The sequence below is a fragment of the Oncorhynchus gorbuscha genome, unplaced genomic scaffold (genome assembly GCF_021184085.1).
Source record: "Oncorhynchus gorbuscha isolate QuinsamMale2020 ecotype Even-year unplaced genomic scaffold, OgorEven_v1.0 Un_scaffold_2075, whole genome shotgun sequence".
Taxonomy (NCBI): domain Eukaryota; kingdom Metazoa; phylum Chordata; class Actinopteri; order Salmoniformes; family Salmonidae; genus Oncorhynchus; species Oncorhynchus gorbuscha.
Window position 1 is genome coordinate 39,496 of NW_025746671.1, and position 17,283 is coordinate 56,778.

Here is a 17,283-nt window from a genome sequence, read left to right on the forward strand (position 1 = left end):
CCCCGAGGGAAACTTCTCCTCCATCTTCCCCCCGAGGGAAACTTCACCTCCATCTTCCCCCGAGGGAAACTTCTCCTCCATCTTCCCCCCGAGGGAAACTTCTCCTCCATCTCCCCCGAGGGAAACTTCACCTCCATCTTCCCCTCGAGGGAAACTTCTCCTCCATCTTCCCCCCGAGGGAAACTTCTCCTCCATCTTCCCCCGAGGGAAACTTCTCCTCCATCTTCCCCCGAGGGAAACTTCTCCTCCATCTTCCCCCGAGGGAAACTTCTCCTCCATCTTCCCCCGAGGGAAACTTCTCCTCCATCTTTCCCCTTGAGGGAAACTTCTCCTCCATCTTCCCCCGAGGGAAACTTCTCCTCCATCTTCCCCCGAGGGAAACTTCTCCTCCATCTTCCCCCCGAGGGAAACTTCTCCTCCATCTTCTCTCCTCCATCTTCCCCCGAGGGAAACTTCTCCTCCATCTTCCCCCGAGGGAAACTTCTCCTCCATCTTCCCCCCGAGGGAAACTTCTCCTCCATCTTCCCCCCGAGGGAAACTTCACCTCCATCTTCCCCCGAGGGAAACTTCTCCATCTTCCATCTTCCCCCGAGGGAAACTTCACCTCCATCTTCCCCCGAGGGAAACTTCACCTCCATCTTCCCCCGAGGGAAACTTCACCTCCATCTCCCGAGGGAAACTTCCCCCCCGAGGGAAACTTCACCTCCATCTTCCCCCCGAGGGAAACTTCACCTCCATCTTCCCCCGAGGGAAACTTTTCCTCCATCTTCCCCCCGAGGGAAACTTTTCCCCCATCTTCCCCCGAGGGAAACTTTTCCCCCATCTTCCCCCGAGGGAAACTTTTCCCCCATCTTCCCCCGAGGGAAACTTTTCCCCATCTTCCCCCCGAGGGAAACCCATCTTCCCCCGAGGGAAACTTTTCCCCCATCTTCCCCCGAGGGAAACTTTTCCCCCATCTTCCCCCAGAGGGAAACTTCTCCTCCATCTTCCCCCAGAAGGAAACTTCTCCACAGAGGACTAGTTATTGTACCTGATCAGTTCTTCGAATCATTTAGTTGTTTTTTTTGCAAAGTGTTTTAATATTTTTGTACCACATAGTGTATATTACTGTATTTATAAGCTATAAAGAATAACATTGTATATCTATTCATTGAATTCTTGCAGTACTTTGTCATTCAATATATGCCTCATTTTATTTTTCTACGATGTGTCGGACAGTCCAAACGCATGGCGACAATCTTAGACAATATCAACAATCCTTTCGTAATGTCCTGTCTGTCTCGTTCTCTGTCCAGTCTCTGTCTCCTCTATCTCTGTCCTGTCTGTCTCTGTCCTGTCTGTCTCTGTCCCGTCTCAAACTGAAAGACTGTCGGGGGGAAAAGGGATCTTTGTTTAAACTGGGTTGGTTTTGTCTCTCCCTGTTTATCCAATCAGGGCTGTGGGACATTTCAGACTGAAACTGAGGATGAGATAAAGCTGTCATCCTCTCAGAACATTCACACATACCTCAAAACGTCCTTCTTTGTCTTTTTGTTGTCCAATGGGCAGGCCAGCTTTTAGTATAGACTGGAAGGACATTACAGGGTCCTGGTTCTCTCCATCTTCTCTGCTACTTCTGTTACAGCTATGTGTCTTGAACAAAATGGCCGTCTTCTATCCGGACCCAGACACACTAAGTCCAATCCTTGCTGAGCCCCTGTTCCTGTCTGTCTCTAGCTGAGGCAGTCTCCTGTCTGTCTCTAGCTGAGACTGTCTTCTTTCTGTCCCCTGCCCCGGTCTGTCTCTAGCTGAGAGTCTCTTGTCTGTCTCCTGTCTGTTTTTAGATTCAACCAGCATTGTTGGAAATGTGGTCATTCTCTAAGTGCACTTTACAGTTCTGATTGTACTTCCTGGTACAGACAACATGATACACACAGCTCAGATGGATAGGAGGAGGAATGTGTTGGTGCTGCAGTTCTGAGAGGTTCCTGATGTACACATGGTGGTTGTAGAGAGGGAGGATATGATGTCAGAGGTTCCTGATGTACACATGGTGGAGAGGGAGGATATGATGTCAGAGGTTCCTGATGTACACATGGTGGTTGTAGAGAGGGAGGATATGATGTCAGAGGCCTGTCCTGGGACTTTACATTGATAACAGAGGTCTTCTGGTCTACCAGCATCGGTCTCTGATGGTAGAGATGTCTGGGTCGGCCTGTCCTGGGACTTTACATTGATAACAGAGATCTTCTGTTCTTCTGGTCTACCAGCATCGGTCTCTGATGGTAGAGATGTCTGGGTCGGCCTGTCCTGGGACTTTACATTGATAACAGAGGTCTTCTGGTCTACCAGCATCGGTCTCTGATGGTAGCTGCTTTTCCAAAATGTCTGTTGAGTGGACGACTGTTGGTGAGAGAAGGGAAGTGGAGGTCTTCATTTAACCAGCATCGTGTTGGTTAGAAGGTTAAAACAAGTTGCTGTTCTGACGTTAAATGCTTGTTGTTATCGATGCCCTCCCAAATGGCACCCTATTCCCCATATAGAGCACGACTGTTGACCAGGGCCCTATAGCACCCTATTCCCTATATAGAGCACGACTGTTGACCAGGACCCTAAAGCACCCTATTCCCCATATAGAGCACGACTGTTGACCAGGACCCTAAAGCACCCTATTCCCCATATAGAGCACGACTGTTGACCAGGGCCCTAAAGCACCCTATTCCCAGGGCCCTATTCCCTATATAGTCCACTACATTTGACCAGGGCTCAATGGGACCCTATTCCCTATATAGTCCACTACTGTTGACCAGGGCCCTATAGCACCCTATTCCCTATATAGTCCACTACTGTTGACCAGGGCCCTATAGCACCCTATTCCCAGGGCCCTATTCCCTATTTTGACCAGGGCCCTAAAGGAGTGCAGGATATAGGGAATAGGGAGCCATTTGGGGCCCTATAACACCCTATTCCCTATATATCCCACTACATTTGACCAGGGCCCTAAAGGAGTGCAGGATATAGGGAATAGGGAGCCATTTGGGGCCCTATAACACCCTATTCCCTATATAGCCCACTACTGTTGACCAGGGCCCTAAAGGAGTGCAGGATATAGGGAATAGGGTGCAATTTGGGGCCCTATAACATGTTTCTGGAGCTCCGACATAAAGATGAGGAACACAGCAGAGGTTTATTGGCAGTTTGAACATGTTATCATTCATCCATGTTGATACCCATGGTGCTTTGCAAGGATGTATACAGCTCAACCAACATTTGGTTAGTCAGAATGATTATTTTAATTTCCACTCAACTCTACTTCTTCTCCGTTGATTTGCTTTCCCATGTACACCAGGGTGTAATGGATGTGTACAGCCCATTCAATACTACAAGAAGCTGTTGGAACTAAATTAAATGTGGATTTTGTTTTGTTTTTTAAATAAAATGAATGAACTTTCAACTTGAACGTTGTCCATTCACATTTTGTTCTGTCCATTATCACTCAACCATTCCCTCTAATCTTTGGCCATTCTCTCTACCTCTCTACCTCCTCTCTCTCTCTACCTCCTCTCTCTACCTCTCTACCTCCTCTCTCTCTCTACCTCTCTACCTCCTCTCTCTCTCTACCTCCTCTCTCTCTCTACCTCTCTACCTCCTCTCTCTCTCTACCTCTCTCTCTCTCTACCTCTCTACCTCCTCTCTCTCTCTACCTCTCTACCTCTCTACCTCTCTCTCTCTACCTCTACCTCCTCTCTCTCTCTCTAACCTCTCTCTCTCTACCTCTCTACCTCTCTTCTCTCTACCAGGAGGACCAGTGTTTCTAACCTACAGCTAACATTCTAGTTAAACTACCAGGAGGACCAGTGTTTCTAACTCTACAGCTAACATTGTAGTTAAACTCCTCCAGGAGGACCAGTGTTTCTAACCTACAGCTCTCTATTGTAGTTAAACTCTCCTACCTCTCTACTCCTCTACCTCTCTCTACCAGGAGGACCTCTCTGAACCTCCAGCTCTCTCTCTAGTTAAACTCCCTCTCTCTCTACCTCTCTACCTCCTCTCTCTCTCTACCTCTCTACCTCCTCTCTCTACCTCTCTCTCTCTACTACCTTCTCTCTCTCTACCTCTCTACCTCCTCTCTTCTAACTCTCTACTCTCTCTCTCTCCTCTCTCTCTCTACCTCTCTACCTCCTCTCTCTCTCTACCTCTCTACCTCCTCTCTCTCTCTACCTCTCTAACATTGTCTCTAAACTACCTCTCTACCAGTGTTCTCTCTCTACTCTCTACATTGTAGGTAAACTACCAGGAGGACCTCTCTCTACCTCTCTACCTCCTCTCTCTCTACTCTCCTCTGTTCTGGACTACAGCTAACATTGTAGTTAAACTACCAGGAGGACCAGTGTTTTAACCTACAGCTAACATTGTAGTTAAACTACCAGGAGGACCAGTGTTTTAACCTACAGCTAACATTGTAGTTAAACTACCAGTGTTCTGGACTACAGCTAACATTGTAGTTAAACTACCAGTGTTCTGGACTACAGCTAACATTGTAGTTAAACTACCAGGAGGACCAGTGTTTTAACCTACAGCTAACATTGTAGTTAAACTACCAGGAGGACCAGTGTTTTAACCTACAGCTAACATTGTAGTTAAACTACCAGGAGGACCAGTGTTCTGGACTACAGCTAACATTGTAGTTAAACTACCAGGAGGACCAGTGTTTTAACCTACAGCTAACATTGTAGTTAAACTACCAGGAGGACCAGTGTTCTGGACTACAGCTAACATTGTAGTTAAACTACCAGAAGGACCAGTGTTTTAACCTACAGCTAACATTGTAGTTAAACTACCAGGAGGACCAGTGTTTTAACCTACAGCTAACATTGTAGTTAAACTACCAGGAGGACCAGTGTTCTGGACTACAGCTAACATTGTAGTTAAACTACCAGGAGGACCAGTGTACTGGCCTACAGCTAACATTGTAGATAAACTACCAGGAGGACCAGTGTTTTAACCTACAGCTAACATTGTAGTTAAACTACCAGGAGGACCAGTGTTTTAACCTACAGCTAACATTGTAGTTAAACTACCAGGAGGACCAGTGTTCTGGACTACAGCTAACATTGTAGTTAAACTACCAGGAGGACCAGTGTTTTAACCTACAGCTAACATTGTAGTTAAACTACCAGGAGGACCAGTGTTCTGGACTACAGCTAACATTGTAGTTAAACTACCAGGAGGACCAGTGTTTTAACCTACAGCTAACATTGTAGTTGATATCCTGCTGATGTTAGAACAGCGGCATCTGGTAAGACGAGGGGGGGTGCGGACTATGCATATATGTAAACAACAGCTGGTGCACGATCTCTCAGGAAGTCTCGAGGTTTTGCTTGCCCGAGGTAGAGTATCTCATGAAAATCTGTAGACCACACTATTTTTAATCTGCATTTTTCATAGCTGTTGACACACCACCACAGACCGATGCTGGCACACTCAATGAGCTGTATTCCACCATGAGAAAACAGGAAGACTCTCATCCAGAGGTGGCACTCCTAGTGGTCGGGGACTTTAATGCAGGGAAACTTAAATCTGTTTTACCAAATTTGTATCAGCATGTAAAATGTGCAACCAGAGGGGAAAAAGTCTAGACCACCTTTACTCTAGACACAGAGACGCGTACAAAGCTCTCCCTCGCCCTCCATTTGATAAATCTGACCATAATTCTATACTCTTGATTCATGCTTACAAGCAAAAACTAAAGCAGGAAGCACCAGTGACTCGGTCAATAAGAAAGTGAAGCAGATGCTAAACTACAGGACTGTTTTGCTAGCACATACTGGAATATGTTCAGGGATTCCTCCAATGGCATTGAGGAGTACATCATTGGCTTCATCAATAAGTGCATCGATTATGTCGTCCCCACAGTGACCATAGGTACATACCCCAACCAGAAGATATTGGTTACAGGCAACATCCGCACTGAGCTAAAGGCTAGAGCTGCCGCTTTCAAGGAGCAGGACTCTCACCCGGAAGCGTATAAGATATCCCGCAATGCCCTCCAACGAACCATCAAACAGGCAAAGTGTCTAGATCAAATCCTACTACACCAGCTCCGATGCAAATCGGATGTGGCAGGGCTTGCAAACCATTATAGACTACAATGGGAAGTACAGCCGAGAGCTGCCCAGTGACACGAGTCTACCAGATGAGCTAAACTACTTCTATGCTCGCTTCGAGGTAAATAACACTGAAACATGCATGAGAGCACCAGCTGTTCCGGACGACTGTGTGATCACGACCTTTAAACAGGTCAACATACACAAGGCTGCTGGGCCAGACGGATTACCAGGACGTGTACTGCGAGCATGCGCTGACCAACTGGCAAGTGTCTTCACTGACATTTTCAACTTCTCCCTGTCCGAGTCTGTAATACCAACATGTGTTAAGCAGACCACCATAGTGCCTGTGCCAAAGACCACCTATGCTATTCATTGACTACAGCTCAGCATTCGACACCATAGTGCCCTCGAAGCTCATCAATAAGCTAAGGTGTATCTCACTGGTCACCCCTAAAGCCAACACCTCATTTGGCCGCCTTTCGTTCCAGTTCTCTGCTGCCTGTGACTGGAACGAATTGCAAAAATCGCTGAAGTTGGAGACTTTTATCAACTTTTACCAACTTCAAACATCAGCTATCTGAGCAGCTAACCGATCGCTGCAGCTGTACATAGTCTATCGGTAAATAGCCCACCCATTTTCACCTACCTCATCCCCATACTGTTTTTATTTATTTACTTTTCTGCTCTTTTGCACACCAATATCTCTACCTGTACATGACCATCTGATAATTTATTACTCCAGTGTTAATCTGCAAAATTGTAATTATTCGCCTACCTCCTCATGCCTTTTGCACACAATGTATATAGACTCCCCTTCTTTCTACTGTGTTATTGACTTGTTAATTGTTTACTCCATGTGTAACTCTGTGTTGTCTGTTCACACTGCTATGCTTTATTTTGGCCAGGTCGCAGTTGTAAATGAGAACTTGTTCTCAACGAGCCTACCTGGTTAAATAAAGGTGAAATAAAAAAATAAAAAAGGACCCTGGGATGAAACACCTCCCTCTGCAACTGGATCCTGGACTTCCTGACGGGCCTCCCCCAGGTGGTGAGGGTTGTTGGAGCGAACCATTAAGGAGAGCTGAGCATTAAAAAGGTCTAGTTGCCAGGCTGAAGTAGCAAGGACATGCACATGAAGAGAAGATGACACCCAGGCCTTTTGACACCCAGGCTATGCTCTATTTTTGAAAGAGTACATTAACCAAGACCATACGTACATCTATGACAGCTGGACGTACTGTGGTCAGCAGGATACAGGAAGAAAGATGGAAGCAAGATGACTAACACGTGAAACATAAGCATGCAATGCATACCATTATTTATGCAATTATGTTTAGGACGTGAAAAGGGTTCTACCATCGTTATAACCAAAAGCAGATATGAGCGTTAGTGGGCGTGAACAAGCTCTGAGATGAGAAGAAAATAACAGAAGGTTAAGGGAAGCTGTTTTCATATAGAGGGAGGGGACTCTATACGTTATGCAAAGACAGAATCCTAGAAAGGCAGGACTCTGTAATATGAGAGGGTGGTCTGTTTCCATGGTGGGGCTCGGCCCTGTTATGTTAGTGATAAGGTCCTTCCATGGAGGGGCTCGGCCCTGTTATGTTAGTGATAAGGTCCTTCCATGGAGGGGCTCAGCCCTGTTATGTTTGTGATAAGGTCCTTCCGTGGAGGGGCTCAGCCCTGTTATGTTAGTGATAAGGTCCTTCCATGGAGGGGCTCGGCCCTGTTATGTTAGTGATAAGGTCCTTCCATGGAGGGGCTCAGCCCTGTTATGTTTGTGATAAGGTCCTTCCGTGGAGGGGCTCAGCCCTGTTATGTTAGTGATAAGGTCCTTCCCTGGAGGGGCTCAGCCCTGTTATGTTTGTGATAGGGTCCTTCCATGGAGGGGCTCAGCCCTGTTATGTTAGTGATAAGGTCCTTCCATGGAGGGGCTCAGCCCTGTTATGTTAGTGATAAGGTCCTTCCATGGAGGGGCTCAGCCCTGTTATGTTTGTGATAAGGTCCTTCCGTGGAGGGGCTCAGCCCTGTTATGTTAGTGATAAGGTCCTTCCCTGGAGGGGCTCAGCCCTGTTATGTTTGTGATAGGGTCCTTCCATGGAGGGGCTCAGCCCTGTTATGTTTGTGATAAGGTCCTTCCATGGAGGGGCTCAGCCCTGTTATGTTAGTGATAAGGTCCTTCCATGGAGGGGCTCAGCCCTGTTATGTTAGTGATAAGGTCCTTCCATGGAGGGGCTCAGCCCTGTTATGTTTGTGATAAGGTCCTTCCGTGGAGGGGCTCAGCCCTGTTATGTTAGTGATAAGGTCCTTCCCTGGAGGGGCTCAGCCCTGTTATGTTTGTGATAAGGTCCTTCCCTGGAGGGGCTCAGCCCTGTTATGTTAGTGATAAGGTCCTTCCATGGAGGGGCTCAGCCCTGTTATGTTTGTGATAAGGTCCTTCCATGGAGGGGCTCAGCCCTGTTATGTTAGTGATAAGGTCCTTCCGTGGAGGGGCTCAGCCCTGTTATGTTTGTGATAAGGTCCTTCCATGGAGGGGCTCAGCCCTGTTATGTTTGTGATAAGGTCCTTCCATGGAGGGGCTCAGCCCTGTTATGTTAGTGATAAGGTCCTTCCATGGAGGGGCTCAGCCCTGTTATGTTAGTGATAAGGTCCTTCCCTGGAGGGGCTCAGCCCTGTTATGTTAGTGATAAGGTCCTTCCATGGAGGGGCTCAGCCCTGTTATGTTAGTGATAAGGTCCTTCCATGGAGGGGCTCAGCCCTGTTATGTTAGTGATAGGGTCCTTCCATGGAGGGGCTCAGCCCTGTTATGTTAGTGATAATGTCCTTCCATGGAGGGGCTCAGCCCTGTTATGTTAGTGATAAGGTCCTTCCCTGGAGGGGCTCAGCCCTGTTATGTTAGTGATAAGGTCCTTCCGTGGAGGGGCTCAGCCCTGTTATGTTAGTGATAAGGTCCTTCCGTGGAGGGGCTCGGCCCTGTTATGTTAGTGATAAGGTCCTTCCATGGAGGGGCTCAGCCCTGTTATGTTAGTGATAAGGTCCTTCCCTGGAGGGGCTCAGCCCTGTTATGTTAGTGATAAGGTCCTTCCCTGGAGGGGCTCAGCCCTGTTATGTTAGTGATAAGGTCCTTCCCTGGAGGGGCTCAGCCCTGTTATGTTAGTGATAAGGTCCTTCCCTGGAGGGGCTCAGCCCTGTTATGTTAGTGATAAGGTCCTTCCATGGAGGGGCTCAGCCCTGTTATGTTAGTGATAAGGTCCTTCCCTGGAGGGGCTCAGCCCTGTTATGTTAGTGATAAGGTCCTTCCATGGAGGGGCTCAGCCCTGTTATGTTAGTGATAAGGTCCTTCCATGGAGGGGCTCAGCCCTGTTATGTTAGTGATAAGGTCCTTCCCTGGAGGGGCTCAGCCCTGTTATGTTAGTGATAAGGTCCTTCCATGGAGGGGCTCAGCCCTGTTATGTTAGTGATAAGGTCCTTCCATGGAGGGGCTCAGCCCTGTTATGTTAGTGATAGGGTCCTTCCATGGAGGGGCTCAGCCCTGTTATGTTAGTGATAATGTCCTTCCATGGAGGGGCTCAGCCCTGTTATGTTAGTGATAAGGTCCTTCCCTGGAGGGGCTCAGCCCTGTTATGTTAGTGATAAGGTCCTTTGGAGGGGCTCAGCCCTGTTATGTTAGTGATAAGGTCCTTCCGTGGAGGGGCTCGGCCCTGTTATGTTAGTGATAAGGTCCTTCCATGGAGGGGCTCAGCCCTGTTATGTTAGTGATAATGTCCTTCCCTGGAGGGGCTCAGCCCTGTTATGTTAGTGATAAGGTCCTTCCCTGGAGGGGCTCAGCCCTGTTATGTTAGTGATAAGGTCCTTCCCTGGAGGGGCTCAGCCCTGTTATGTTAGTGATAAGGTCCTTCCCTGGAGGGGCTCAGCCCTGTTATGTTAGTGATAAGGTCCTTCCATGGAGGGGCTCAGCCCTGTTATGTTAGTGATAAGGTCCTTCCCTGGAGGGGCTCAGCCCTGTTATGTTAGTGATAAGGTCCTTCCATGGAGGGGCTCAGCCCTGTTATGTTAGTGATAAGGTCCTTCCATGGAGGGGCTCAGCCCTGTTATGTTAGTGATAAGGTCCTTCCCTGGAGGGGCTCAGCCCTGTTATGTTAGTGATAAGGTCCTTCCATGGAGGGGCTCAGCCCTGTTATGTTAGTGATAAGGTCCTTCCATGGAGGGGCTCAGCCCTGTTATGTTAGTGATAGGTCCTTCCATGGAGGGGCTCAGCCCTGTTATGTTAGTGATAAGGTCCTTCCATGGAGGGGCTTAGCCCTGTTATGTTAGTGATAAGGTCCTTCCCTGGAGGGGCTCAGCCCTGTTATGTTAGTGATAAGGTCCTTCCGTGGAGGGGCTCAGCCCTGTTATGTTAGTGATAAGGTCCTTCCATGGAGGGGCTCAGCCCTGTTATGTTAGTGATAAGGTCCTTCCATGGAGGGGCTCAGCCCTGTTATGTTAGTGATAAGGTCCTTCCATGGAGGGGCTCAGCCCTGTTATGTTAGTGATAAGGTCCTTCCCTGGAGGGGCTCAGCCCTGTTATGTTAGTGATAAGGTCCTTCCCTGGAGGGGCTCAGCCCTGTTATGTTAGTGATAAGGTCCTTCCCTGGAGGGGCTCAGCCCTGTTATGTTAGTGATAAGGTCCTTCCATGGAGGGGCTCGGCCCTGTTATGTTAGTGATAAGGTCCTTCCCTGGAGGGGCTCAGCCCTGTTATGTTAGTGATAAGGTCCTTCCATGGAGGGGCTCAGCCCTGTTATGTTAGTGATAAGGTCCTTCCATGGAGGGGCTCAGCCCTGTTATGTTAGTGATAAGGTCCTTCCGTGGAGGGGCTCAGCCCTGTTATGTTAGTGATAAGGTCCTTCCGTGGAGGGGCTCAGCCCTGTTATGTTAGTGATAAGGTCCTTCCATGGAGGGGCTCAGCCCTGTTATGTTAGTGATAAGGTCCTTCCCTGGAGGGGCTCAGCCCTGTTATGTTAGTGATAAGGTCCTTCCCTGGAGGGGCTCAGCCCTGTTATGTTAGTGATAAGGTCCTTCCCTGGAGGGGCTCAGCCCTGTTATGTTAGTGATAAGGTCCTTCCCTGGAGGGGCTCAGCCCTGTTATGTTAGTGATAAGGTCCTTCCATGGAGGGGCTCAGCCCTGTTATGTTAGTGATAAGGTCCTTCCCTGGAGGGGCTCGGCCCTGTTATGTTAGTGATAAGGTCCTTCCCTGGAGGGGCTCGGCCCTGTTATGTTAGTGATAAGGTCCTTCCATGGAGGGGCTCGGCCCTGTTATGTTAGTGATAAGGTCCTTCCATGGAGGGGCTCAGCCCTGTTATGTTAGTGATAAGGTCCTTCCATGGAGGGGCTCAGCCCTGTTATGTTAGTGATAAGGTCCTTCCATGGAGGGGCTCAGCCCTGTTATGTTAGTGATAAGGTCCTTCCATGGAGGGGCTCGGCCCTGTTATGTTAGTGATAAGGTCCTTCCCTGGAGGGGCTCGGCCCTGTTATGTTAGTGATAAGGTCCTTCCATGGAGGGGCTCGGCCCTGTTATGTTAGTGATAAGGTCCTTCCATGGAGGGGCTCAGCCCTGTTATGTTAGTGATAAGGTCCTTCCATGGAGGGGCTCAGCCCTGTTATGTTAGTGATAAGGTCCTTCCCTGGAGGGGCTCAGCCCTGTTATGTTAGTGATAAGGTCCTTCCCTGGAGGGGCTCAGCCCTGTTATGTTAGTGATAAGGTCCTTCCTGGAGGGGCTCAGCCCTGTTATGTTAGTGATAAGGTCCTTCCATGGAGGGGCTCAGCCCTGTTATGTTAGTGATAAGGTCCTTCCCTGGAGGGGCTCAGCCCTGTTATGTTAGTGATAAGGTCCTTCCCTGGAGGGGCTCAGCCCTGTTATGTTAGTGATAAGGTCCTTCCCTGGAGGGGCTCAGCCCTGTTATGTTAGTGATAAGGTCCTTCCCTGGAGGGGCTCAGCCCTGTTATGTTAGTGATAAGGTCCTTCCCTGGAGGGGCTCAGCCCTGTTATGTTAGTGATAAGGTCCTTCCATGGTGGGGCTCGGCCCTGTTATGTTAGTGATAAGGTCCTTCCCTGGAGGGGCTCAGCCCTGTTATGTTAGTGATAGGGTCCTTCCATGGAGGGGCTCAGCCCTGTTATGTTAGTGATAATGTCCTTCCATGGAGGGGCTCAGCCCTGTTATGTTAGTGATAAGGTCCTTCCCTGGAGGGGCTCAGCCCTGTTATGTTAGTGATAAGGTCCTTCCGTGGAGGGGCTCAGCCCTGTTATGTTAGTGATAAGGTCCTTCCGTGGAGGGGCTCGGCCCTGTTATGTTAGTGATAAGGTCCTTCCATGGAGGGGCTCAGCCCTGTTATGTTAGTGATAATGTCCTTCCCTGGAGGGGCTCAGCCCTGTTATGTTAGTGATAAGGTCCTTCCCTGGAGGGGCTCAGCCCTGTTATGTTAGTGATAAGGTCCTTCCCTGGAGGGGCTCAGCCCTGTTATGTTAGTGATAAGGTCCTTCCCTGGAGGGGCTCAGCCCTGTTATGTTAGTGATAAGGTCCTTCCATGGAGGGGCTCGGCCCTGTTATGTTAGTGATAAGGTCCTTCCCTGGAGGGGCTCAGCCCTGTTATGTTAGTGATAAGGTCCTTCCATGGAGGGGCTCAGCCCTGTTATGTTAGTGATAAGGTCCTTCCATGGAGGGGCTCAGCCCTGTTATGTTAGTGATAAGGTCCTTCCGTGGAGGGGCTCAGCCCTGTTATGTTAGTGATAAGGTCCTTCCGTGGAGGGGCTCGGCCCTGTTATGTTAGTGATAAGGTCCTTCCATGGAGGGGCTCAGCCCTGTTATGTTAGTGATAATGTCCTTCCCTGGAGGGGCTCAGCCCTGTTATGTTAGTGATAAGGTCCTTCCCTGGAGGGGCTCAGCCCTGTTATGTTAGTGATAAGGTCCTTCCCTGGAGGGGCTCAGCCCTGTTATGTTAGTGATAAGGTCCTTCCCTGGAGGGGCTCAGCCCTGTTATGTTAGTGATAAGGTCCTTCCATGGAGGGGCTCGGCCCTGTTATGTTAGTGATAAGGTCCTTCCCTGGAGGGGCTCGGCCCTGTTATGTTAGTGATAAGGTCCTTCCCTGGAGGGGCTCGGCCCTGTTATGTTAGTGATAAGGTCCTTCCATGGAGGGGCTCAGCCCTGTTATGTTAGTGATAAGGTCCTTCCATGGAGGGGCTCGGCCCTGTTATGTTAGTGATAAGGTCCTTCCATGGAGGGGCTCAGCCCTGTTATGTTAGTGATAAGGTCCTTCCATGGAGGGGCTCAGCCCTGTTATGTTAGTGATAAGGTCCTTCCATGGAGGGGCTCAGCCCTGTTATGTTAGTGATAAGGTCCTTCCCTGGAGGGGCTCGGCCCTGTTATGTTAGTGATAAGGTCCTTCCATGGAGGGGCTCAGCCCTGTTATGTTAGTGATAAGGTCCTTCCATGGAGGGGCTCAGCCCTGTTATGTTAGTGATAAGGTCCTTCCATGGAGGGGCTCAGCCCTGTTATGTTAGTGATAAGGTCCTTCCCTGGAGGGGCTCAGCCCTGTTATGTTAGTGATAAGGTCCTTCCCTGGAGGGGCTCAGCCCTGTTATGTTAGTGATAAGGTCCTTCCCTGGAGGGGCTTAGCCCTGTTATGTTAGTGATAAGGTCCTTCCATGGAGGGGCTCAGCCCTGTTATGTTAGTGATAAGGTCCTTCCCTGGAGGGGCTCAGCCCTGTTATGTTAGTGATAAGGTCCTTCCCTGGAGGGGCTCAGCCCTGTTATGTTAGTGATAAGGTCCTTCCCTGGAGGGGCTCAGCCCTGTTATGTTAGTGATAAGGTCCTTCCCTGGAGGGGCTCAGCCCTGTTATGTTAGTGATAAGGTCCTTCCCTGGAGGGGCTCAGCCCTGTTATGTTAGTGATAAGGTCCTTCCATGGTGGGGCTCGGCCCTGTTATGTTAGTGATAAGGTCCTTCCCTGGAGGGGCTCAGCCCTGTTATGTTAGTGATAAGGTCCTTCCGTGGAGGGGCTCAGCCCTGTTATGTTAGTGATAAGGTCCTTCCCTGGAGGGGCTCAGCCCTGTTATGTTTGTGATAGGGTCCTTCCATGGAGGGGCTCAGCCCTGTTATGTTAGTGATAAGGTCCTTCCCTGGAGGGGCTCAGCCCTGTTATGTTTGTGATAGGGTCCTTCCATGGAGGGGCTCAGCCCTGTTATGTTAGTGATAAGGTCCTTCCCTGGAGGGGCTCAGCCCTGTTATGTTAGTGATAAGGTCCTTCCATGGAGGGGCTCGGCCCTGTTATGTTTGTGATAAGGTCCTTCCCTGGAGGGGCTCAGCCCTGTTATGTTAGTGATAAGGTCCTTCCATGGAGGGGCTCGGCCCTGTTATGTTTGTGATAAGGTCCTTCCCTGGAGGGGCTCAGCCCTGTTATGTTAGTGATAAGGTCCTTCCCTGGAGGGGCTCAGCCCTGTTATGTTAGTGATAAGGTCCTTCCATGGAGGGGCTCAGCCCTGTTATGTTAGTGATAAGGTCCTTCCATGGAGGGGCTCAGCCCTGTTATGTTAGTGATAAGGTCCTTCCATGGAGGGGCTCAGCCCTGTTATGTTAGTGATAAGGTCCTTCCATGGAGGGGCTCAGCCCTGTTATGTTAGTGATAAGGTCCTTCCATGGAGGGGCTCAGCCCTGTTATGTTAGTGATAAGGTCCTTCCATGGAGGGGCTCGGCCCTGTTATGTTAGTGATAAGGTCCTTCCATGGAGGGGCTCAGCCCTGTTATGTTAGTGATAAGGTCCTTCCATGGAGGGGCTCAGCCCTGTTATATTAGTGATAAGAGTGTTATATTTCTCCACGACACATTCGCCACACTGATCCTCAACACGGGCCTCGGGTGCTTGCTCTGTTCACTCATGACTGCACGGCTAGGCACGACTCCAACATGATCGTTAAGTTTGTCGATGACACAACACTGACAACGTGCACTGCGCCCGGCCCGACACAGGAGTCGCTAGTGCGCGATGAGACAAGGATATCCCTGCCGGCCAAACCCTCCCTAACCCGGACGACGCTGGGCCAATTGTGCGTTGCCCCATGGGCCTCCCAGTCACGGCCGGCTGCGACAGAGCCTGGACTCGAACCCAGAATCCTTAGACCACTGCGACAGAGCCTGGACTCGAACCCAGAATCCTTAGACCACTGAGACAGAGCCTGGATGAACCCAGAATCCTTAGACCACTGAGACAGAGCCTGGACTCGAACCCAGAATCTCTGGTGGCAGAACCTTAGACCACTGAGACAGAGCCTGGACTCGAACCCAGAATCCTTAGACCACTGCGACAGAGCCTGGACTCGAACCCAGAATCCTTAGACCACTGAGACAGAGCCTGGACTCGAACCCAGAATCCTTAGACCACTGAGACAGAGCCTGGACTCGAACCCAGAATCTCTGGTGGCAGAACCTTAGACCACTGAGACAGAGCCTGGACTCGAACCCAGAATCCTTAGACCACTGCGACAGAGCCTGGACTCGAACCCAGAATCCTTAAGACCACTGAGACAGAGCCTGGACTCGAACCCAGAATCCTTAGACCACTGAGACAGAGCCTGGACTCGAACCCAGAATCCTTAGACCACTGAGACAGAGCCTGGACTCGAACCCAGAATCTCTGGTGGCAGAACCTTAGACCACTGAGACAGAACCTGGACTCGAACCCAGAATCCTTAGACCACTGAGACAGAGCCTGGACTCGAACCCAGAATCCTTAGACCACTGAGACAGAGCCTGGACTCGAACCCAGAATCCTTAGACCACTGAGACAGAGCCTGGACTCGAACCCAGAATCTCTGGTGGCAGAACCTTAGACCACTGAGACAGAACCTGGACTCGAACCCAGAATCCTTAGACCACTGAGACAGAGCCTGGACTCGAACCCAGAATCCTTAGACCACTGAGACAGAGCCTGGACTCGAACCCAGAATCCTTAGACCACTGAGACAGAGCCTGGACTCGAACCCAGAATCTCTGGTGGCAGAGCACTGAGACAGAACCTGGAGACCCACTGACCACTGAGACAGAGCCAGAACCCAGAATCCTTAGACCACTGAGACAGAGCCTGGACTCGAACCCAGAATCCTTAGACCACTGAGACAGAGCCTGGACTCGAACCCAGAATCTCTGGTGGCAGAACCTTAGACCACTGAGACAGAACCTGGACTCGAACCCAGAATCCTTAGACCACTGAGACAGAGCCTGGACTCGAACCCAGAATCCTTAGACCACTGCGCCCTTCGCTATTGATATTTTACTGCTGCTCTTTAACTACTTGTTACTTTTATTTCTTATTTCATATTTTTTTAACTGCATTGTAAAGTAAGCATTTCACTGTAAGGTTACCTGTTGTATTTGGCACATGTGACTATTAGTATTTTATGTGCAGATGAATCATTGAATGCTCATGAATTGCACTTTTCTACTGTATTGTCTGTATATGTCCTTTTGTCTATCTTCCAGTGTGTTATGTATGCAGAGCAGCAACCAACATTTCCCCGGGGGGGTTATCTTTAACAGGTACCGTGCTGTCCCGCTCGAATTCACCACAACCTTGAACTAATATAGGATAAATCCATGATTATTGAGCGTGACTGTTGCCAAAGACAGTACAGTATGAAGATAGAAATCCCAGCTCACGCTTGTCGGATAGCTAAACTCATGCGCATTAACTCAACTCGCGCCGAACTGCGCATGTGCCAACCGTCATCTCTAATAAGGCGCTCCTTCGATATAAAGTTGTTTTTGACGATCATTTTAAAAAAGGTATCCGTTTATTTTCACGAGGTTGGAGTAGTAAAAATGTTCAACTACTAAAGACATTGGCTGGTTGTGCCTTTTAGATTTCGAGAAAACGTACATCTGAAGAATAATTGCTCACTTCTCTAATTTACTTCTCAAACTCCGTTCTGATCTGCTTCGAAAGCGTTCCCGGAAGTCTTAAGATGTTGCACCTCTGTGTTTTTATAAACTCGGTTGTCGGTGCTTTCGTTTTCCCCATCCAGGCTCTATGAAAAAACAACTGGTCCGATGCACCTGAAATTAAAACGACACTCGGTCGCTTTCTTATGACTCTCTTCTTTACCCGGAAGTACGGTAAAAGAGGAACCACACCCCCTTTTCCATACTGCTTTCTGATTGGGTTA